The sequence below is a fragment of the Artibeus jamaicensis genome, unplaced genomic scaffold, assembly GCF_021234435.1.
Source record: "Artibeus jamaicensis isolate MK-2021 breed Jamaican fruit bat unplaced genomic scaffold, CSHL_Jam_final contig_391, whole genome shotgun sequence".
NCBI classification, from domain to species: Eukaryota; Metazoa; Chordata; class Mammalia; order Chiroptera; family Phyllostomidae; genus Artibeus; species Artibeus jamaicensis.
The window spans coordinates 18,230,822-18,239,357 of NW_026521814.1; positions in this window are offsets into that span (position 1 = coordinate 18,230,822).

The window sequence follows — 8,536 nt, forward strand, 5'->3', positions numbered from 1 at the left end:
AGTTTCTCAGGGAAAAAAGGCCTCCAGCCCCTTCCTCCAGGGACTTTTATTGGATTGTAATACACAGGAATACAGGGGGACAAGGAGCAAACAGTAGATAACATTTCAAAGAAATCTGAGGGCTTAGTCTGAGTCAGTGTCTGTCAGGAAGGGAGTTTTGCAGAAACTTTGGGAGACATACTCCTTTCCTCTCAGACCCTGATCAAATGAATGAAAGCACTCTTAGCAGAGCAGATTTCACAGGTTTTTCAGGAATTCTTTGTGATGACAGATTTTCCCCCAGGACACACTCTAGCAAGGCAAGGAGCTGCACCCCTCCCCATCAGGTATTCAGGCTCAAGGGGATTAGAGCCAGGAAGTACTTCTCCCAGAGGACTTGGAGACTCGGTCTATCTCACATAGCCTGCAGGCATGGGTCTATTGCTCACTCTTTGTTGCCCACCCCCAGTTCTTCCATGAAGGCCTCCCAAGTGGTGGAGTCTAGCTTAGGTTGCCCCCCACTGTGAGGGGTCTTACCCATCATTGACTTCTGACCAAGTTTTGGGAGCAGGGAGAGGAAACTGAGGCAGCATTTGCTACCATAGACAAGCTTTGTCTCCTGTGGCTCACATTCTGGAGGTCACTCACAGCCTTAGCCACGGGAGGGTTAGGGTTACAATTCCTGAAACCAGGCAGAGTGGTCCACAATAGTAGAGCACATAAAAAAGCATAAGAATCAACTAGCTAACCACAATCAGGACAATGGAATCCTAAATGGACACACTGAAAGTAAAGTTCCATATGGATGAAAAGGCTCAAAAAGAGCCTTCTGGAAAAGAACTACTGGAGTGAGACTAGACCAATAAAGGAGATGGTATTCCTAGTGGAGAGAACAACAGAGATTGGGGGTGGAAGCATGTTTTTCAAAATGAAAGTAGATTCAAATGAAGTGGGGTATTCCATGAGTGGGACACAAGCATGAATTGGTAAAATTGAGTTATATTTAAGAAGCACTTTGAAGGCAATAGAAGATGTTGGATTTAAAGTACTCATAAGGGCAATGTGTTACTAACTCTGGTACTCAACAAAAGTAGTGATTATTGCTAGTCAGCTGGCAATACAAGTTCTGTCCAGAAAAAGTCCAACTATTATTAATATAACAGGAACGGTTTACATGGCATCAATGTAACCTGGCAGCCAAGGAGAGTGGACTGCAATGCACATGCATGAACAATGATGATTTCTCTGAGCTAGTCAGTTGGGGTGGTAGATGCTGTTGAGTGAGCATGTGTACTGTGCAGCTCATTCAAAATGATTGAGCATGTAGATCAATGAATCTGCATCATATTTTGCACTGAGCTTGAATATTCCTCCATGGAAGCTACTGGCAAGATTCAGAAGGCCACAGCTATAGGCAACTGGTGATGGGCAGCTTCACCATGACAATGCACCTGTTCATGCATCACATCCCATGCAGAATTTTCTGGCAAAACGTCAAATCAGCCAGGTGACTCAACCTCCCCAACAACCCAGAGTTGCTGCCCTGCAACTTCTGGCTTTTCCCAAAATTAAAATCACCTTTGAAAAAGAAGAGATTTCAGGAAATCTCGATGAGATTCAGGAAAATACAACCAGGCAGCTGATGGAAATTGGGAGAACTGTGTGAAGTTCCAAGGTGCCTACTTTGAAGGGGACTGAGGCATCATTGTCCTGTGTACAATGTTTCTTGTATCTTGTATCTTCTTAAATAAATATCTTTATTTTTTATATTATGTGGACAGATACTTTTTGGACAGACCGTCATATATTCTGAATGTTCAAGGGACTTTTCTTTTATTGTATTAAATAACTGGTAGAAAAATTTTAGTTGATACTTTAAAAGATGCTAGATTGCTTTCGCAGGTTTAAAAATCACATATATAATAGTATGCACATATGAACATTCTATAATGCTCCTACTATTAAGTTGGAAAAAAGGCTTAGAAAGGGTACACCATAACCTACTCCATCTCATTTCAGTCAGATTTTTATATTACTTACCGTTTTTAATTTTATCATTCCTTTTTAAAGATTTAGAAACCAATTAAATTTTTGCTTAGTGTGTTATTTGTTTGAGTAATAATATTTGAAATAAAATAGTCTATCAAGGTAGTATCAAAATATTATTTGGATGCATTAGAAAAATAATAGTTATTGCTAGATAATTAAAATTGAGGAAAGACTTTCCTTAGGAAGATTTGACATAAATGAATTAAAAATGTTATTTTTTCCACTTAAAGCTTTTATTTCTGTTTCTTCACTATGCAAAACGTGAAAGCAAATTTCACCTAGTACACATAAACAAGGAACATGAAGAAGGAATCAGTCAACTGGAAATAACCTTCCAGGGTCAATTCAGTGAATGGCCATTAGAAAGAGTTTATTACATGATTAATTTTAAAGGGGGGGAAGATAAACCATCATTTTTTTAAAGTAACACATTTTATTGTATAGATCTTAAATCAAAATTATTCAGAAAAAAAGATGTTTTAAATTGACTAAGTATATTTCTTCATTCTCTAATGTTAAATGTTCCCTCTTCTCCTTTTTCTCTGCCAAAGTTCATCGTGAAAGTCACCTGGTTTTGCTATGCATGGGAAGTCTGTCAGGAAGTATGTTTGGATGGAGTAGCAGTAAGTGGACAGTATTCTAAAATGTACACTTATGTAACTGCAGTGTTTTTGTTTTTCTTAGAATGCAAGCTTGGGAAAAGAAGAGCTGAACTACATTTAAACAAGGCCATGTTAAAAAAGGCCAGGGGGAGTGATGAGATGAGATGGTTCATTTCAAATCAGAGCATAATTTTGAAGAGTATGAACATGCTAGATGACAATGCCCATTATAAACTGCTTCTTGGTAGCCCCCTCCATATATGAGTCCTGGAAATCTTTAGTAAAGAGGTCTTCACCTGCTTTAGTAGTGTGTGGCTGGATCTGCCTAAAGGGTATAATGGGGAAAGAGCAGAGGCTTCTTTTAAAAAATCAACTGAAAAAATAAGTTTATTGACCTTAGAAAGAGGGGAAGGGAGAGAGAAGGAGATATACATAGAGAGAGAGAGAGAGAAACACTGATGTGAGAAACATTGTTTGCCTCCCATACCCACCCCGACCAGGGATCAAACCCATAATCTCAGTATGTGCACTTGTGCACTGATTGGAACCTAACCAAATTTTTGGTGCATGGGGGTGACGTTCCAACCAAGCCACACCAGGCAGGGTGAGCACGAACTTCTTGATCTAATAACTTCTGGGTCACTCATAAGCATAAGTGTGCACACATCCACAGACACGTACCTGTACATACATGCACACCTGTACACACATGCACACAAATGTGTATCACCATGTGAAAAGGTTCCCACCTATCAACGTAAGCCATTTCCACATTGTCCAGGAGAGGTCACTTCACGAAAAACTTCTTCAGTTCTTGAAACATTGTTGCTCTACTCAACAGTAGACAATAGAACTTAAGAGCATACAAACTGATTCGGCCTTCTTAGAGGCCTTTGGAAATTGGTGGAAAATGCCAACTTTTGGTGCTTCCAGCGCCTAAGAATATAATCATTTAGAAATTTTCCATTGTTTATCTTGTTTTATTTTGACTGAGTTTACTTTGTACTGTTAGGATATTAAGAAGCAAAGCTATATATTTATATGGATAAAGGACTTCATGCTTTGTAACTTATAACTTATAAAATTCTTATTTATAACTCAAGAAACACAATATTGGATTTGTTATACTGCTACTTGCATGGTGGCGGTATTCTGAATATAACTGTTAACTCTTAAAATAAGTGATTACAGTAGACGGAAACCCTTTGTTAAAAAATCGGTTTTAGTACTGGATTATCTCCATTGTACGGCCTTATTGTTGGGTGCTTTACAAAGTAAGAAAACATCTGCCCATATTTACATCACATTTTTCTTTGCTCAATTTTAACTAATACACTCTGAGATAGAACAGACATTATAGATCATTCAATACAGTTAACATGCAGAGGAAGACATTACATGTAATGAGTTCACAAAAATAATTTTTATGGAGTACCATGCCAAGATCTGAACTTTGAATTCCAAAATCATAGATGTATTCCATATTGCAGAACTTCCACAAAAAGACCCATGAGGATACTAATTAGAATTTGTAAGTTGGTACTTAGGGACGAATAAAATACATTATTGACTTGCTCAATGTGAGGGGTGGTAAAGCTGCACTAGTCAGCATGATTTTGGCTCTAACAGAAACTGCAACAAGAATGGGCATAACAGTAAGGAAGACCTACCTAATAATGAAATGTTTGAGTTACGGTGTTCCCAGAGTAAGTAAGCGAATTAATTCAGCAGCTCGGTCACTTCATCAATGACTTAGGGTCTATCCAGCTTTCCATTTTGTCATCCTGAGTATCGAGGCTCGTCTGATTAAATTAAATTAAATATGAATATTAGTTAAACATTATATGCGATATTACTCATTATCTAAAATTTCAAATTTAACTGGGGGTCTGCATTACAGTTTCCTGAGTCTGAGAAACGTATCAGCATCTTGGTTTTTCTTTGTAGGCTGGCTCCATTTGCGGTCACGAGATAGTTGCCATACCTTTCAGTATCGGGTGTGGACACCAGCATCCCGGGGTATCAGAGGATTCTGTTGGTAGGGAAGCAGGTGAGGGACTAGTGGTTTGGTAGGTAACCTACAAAGTAAGTCACCAAGGCAAATCTAAAGTTTTGCTGACTAAAACATAATTTCCTTTAATATTTGCCAATTAGGTCTATAATGGTGTATAATTTATCATATCTTCATATTCAAGAATAGTATTATTTTTTCTTGCAAAAAAAGGTTTTTTTAAGCTCTTCACTTAGTTAGAACTAAGGACTAGAAAGTCCTTACCACTGCATCTGAAATAATGAAAATAATTTTTACTGAGTATTCTGAACTGGGGGAAGAATGTGGCTCACATTCCTACTTTTCCACATCTCCCCTTTTCCACATCAGTCCTACAGCAAGATGAGAGGTTCTCTATGTTTGTGGCTGTTGAGTTTTTCTGCCTCCTTTTTGTTAGTTCACGTCACTCATGGCTAAATCAAACCTCCATTTCCTGTGTTCCCTTCCACCCCCCACTCTCCCACCTTTTGAAATTTATCCATATCCTTAGGGCCCTATTTGTATTTTAGTGATAATGGTGTAATATGGGCCAGGGAAACTAATCTGTGTTAATATTTACTTTGCTAATGTGTTGGACCTCTGAGGTCATTTAAGGCTTTAATCATTTCAAAAGCTCAACCTTTTTAAAAAAGCACCACGGGAATGCTGCCAGTTTAGGCATCTTAATAGTACCGGCACTTTTGGCCTCCCCAGCACAGTCGCAGAGACAGAGTTAGGAGAGGTTTGATCTACCTGCCTCCCTTGCTTCCTGGTTTCTCTTATGCCATCTCACATTCCCTCAGCAAAGCTACGCTGCAATCCACTGGTTTCAGCAGCGCTTTCTCCACCCCACTCCCTGTCTCATCTTGAGTGATTCATATGGGACTTCAATATTTATAGGCAAGCCCCACCCAACACCCTAGACACATCATGTCTTGACCTTCTCTTCTGCCCAGGCCTTGAAGTCCTAGACTTCGGTGATCTGGTCCCAGTGCCACACCCCGGTGCCACCCAGTCATCCAGTAACTCCTCAACTCTCTTCATTCCATTTTGCAATCATGCTGTCTTAATGTGCATTCCAGCCCCTTTCAACTATGCTTTCTCCTCACTTCCATCAAGCTATTTGACTTCATAAGGAATGTAAAACCTTAAGAAAATAGCAAACATGCCACAAGCTGCTTCCTTCCTTCTTGCCTTGCCTCTTGCATCCAGCCTGCATTCCCTGGTTCAGCTCATTAACTAATCCATCAACTTCTATTGTCCTCAACCTCTGAACTTCTATCCCGGGTGCAACTAAAAGTTTATCTTTTGTAATTCAACACCTATTTACCTAAGCCTGCTAAATAAAGCCATACGTCATTGTCATCAGCATTGTGGAGTGGTCAGGAACCAGAGTACTGCTTCTCATTTCCTGGCTCCTCCGCCTGCAGGTCGGGCGCCCTTGATATACAGCCTGACCGCTTTGTGCCTCGTTTTCTTCACCCGAAGAAAGGGGATAATAATCAAGCATATCATGGGTGTATTATGATTAAATAGATGAGCTAATATTCACAAGATGTTTAGAGGAGTAAATAATTGCCACATAAATCTTTTACTTCTCACTTGTAGTTTTGTTTCCATTTTTAACAATAGCTATTCTGTCATTTTTTAATTCTCTAAACAGCTCAGGCCTCATCACTTCAGATGACCTGGCCTAATTTTCTAAATACATATAGGACATTAGGTGTGAACTACTTTAAATTGTTACCCACCCACCCCACCCCACCCCCGGCAAAAAATCAACTACATTTGTTTCTCCTTTGCATCTAAGAGAAAGACATTACATTCTAAATTTTTTTTTCCTTTTTTAAGATCTTATTTCTTCAAATACCTAACCTTTTCTGTAACCTCTCTCTGTCTTCTTGTTTGTTTTACTTCCATGAATTTTTCCTTAAAAATAACTCCAAATCCTTTTTCTACCTTACATTACCTTTTCTCCATCCTTTCCTTCATTACATGTCTATATTTACTATTTGTACCTTTAACTCTCTCATGACTGCATTACCCAGAAATGATAGCACTTAATTGTAAGGCCTAACATTAAAGTTAATTGGGAAAAAATTCAGAGGGGTCAGCACTTTAAAACTGGCATTTTTTTCAGCCTTAGCCAAGCATCAATATTCATGATTTTGAATGGCCATGTATTTATACAATGGCTTTCCTGCTTTTTTGTCCAACTTAACAAATTGATTGTTCCAGTTGAATACCTCACGCTATTTCCTGTTTCACTCCTCTGAAAGGGATCAGCCCCACAGATTGCTGCTGTAAGCAAGGCTCACTTTTCACTGTTGCGCCACGATTATCCTCAAGGTCAGCAATAACATCTCTACTGCCAAATCCAGAAGTCAATTCTCAGTCTTCATCTTAATCAACTAGTCAGGAAGTTGGTAGAATTGACCATTTCCTCCTCTTTAAAACCATTTTTTTCTCAGTTGCCTTCTAAACACCATGTTCTCTTAGTTTTCCTGCCTTGCTTGTGATCTTTCTCAGACTCTTCTGCTGGATTCTTCTCTTACCCGCCTCTAAACTCAAAATACCCCAAGACAATGTCCTGGAATGTCTCTTCTTTTCGTTCTTTACCAATTCGCCCCTGTGACCACAAATGTTTGTTTTTGAAGCTTCAGAAACCATCTATATGCTGATGACTTCTAAATTTATATTTCAGTCCAGATTTTTCTCTTGAACTCTATATTCAGATATTCAAATGCCTAATCAGCATATCCACCTGGATGTCTAACAGGCTTTCCAAATGCCTCCATTTGAAGCCTTTGCCATCTCAGTCAGGGAGAGTGTGTGAATTTAAGAGAGGGAAACTCTCAGGAACAACATAACAGTAAAGCTGGTAAGAATGAAAGCCAGGGTGTGACAAGGTGCTGAACTCCAGGTCCCCCCAGTGGAGAAAAGCCCCACAGCTATCATTGTGGGATGAGGGAAGGGAGCAGGGCCATTGAGAGCTACTCTGCATATCTGAAGAACTTGGCCAATGTTTTAATAATGTTAAAAAGTTGTGACTGGTCCTGGCTGGTGTGGCTGAGTGGATTGAGTGCCAGCCTGTGAATGAAAGGGTCGCTGGTTCAATTCCCAGTCAGTGCACCTGCCCAGGTTGCAGGCCAGGTGTTCAGTAGGAAGTGCATGAGAAGCAACCAAACATTGATGTTTCTTTCCCTCTCCTTCTCCATCCCTTACCCTCTTTCTAAAAATAAATAAATGAAATCTTAGGAGAAAACTGTGCCTGCTCAGAGCCAGGGAGATGAGTGGTGACTCTAACCCGTGGTACAATGTAGCCAGAGTGGCTTCCTCCGCAGTCACGTGAGGCTTGGAGGCCGCTCCTAGGTCATGGGGTCCCACTTGCTAGGACTAAGAATGACAGCAGAAAAAGTAAGAAGAAACCAGAGTACTGGCAGGTGTAACCCAGTGTGGGAGGAGTCGGAAATGGGGTTACCAAAGAAGATCCACTTTGGGATTTAAACCCAAGCAGGGCAGCCATGCTGGGGCTTAACCAATTGCTTTGGGAGCAGACAGGGGCTCTCTTGACCACGTGGCTTAAAAAGTGGGCAAGCTGAATGTAGCAGTCATGCAGAGCTCTCTCTCGGCCACACGGTTTGAAAGGATTCAGAAGGACTCCTGGGCCCACCATGAGGAAGTGCTACATGGTTTTGGATTAAGTACAGGAGCCTAGCTGAGTGTATAACTTTTGAATAAATATTTCCTTTTTTTAAACCAAACTCTGGCATTGAGAGCTACCATTCATATTGGCAGCAGACAAGAAACCCAGACAAAGACCCCCAGGGGCGGGGGGGGGGGGGTTGGGGTGGTTCTGTTACAAGGGAAGGAGACT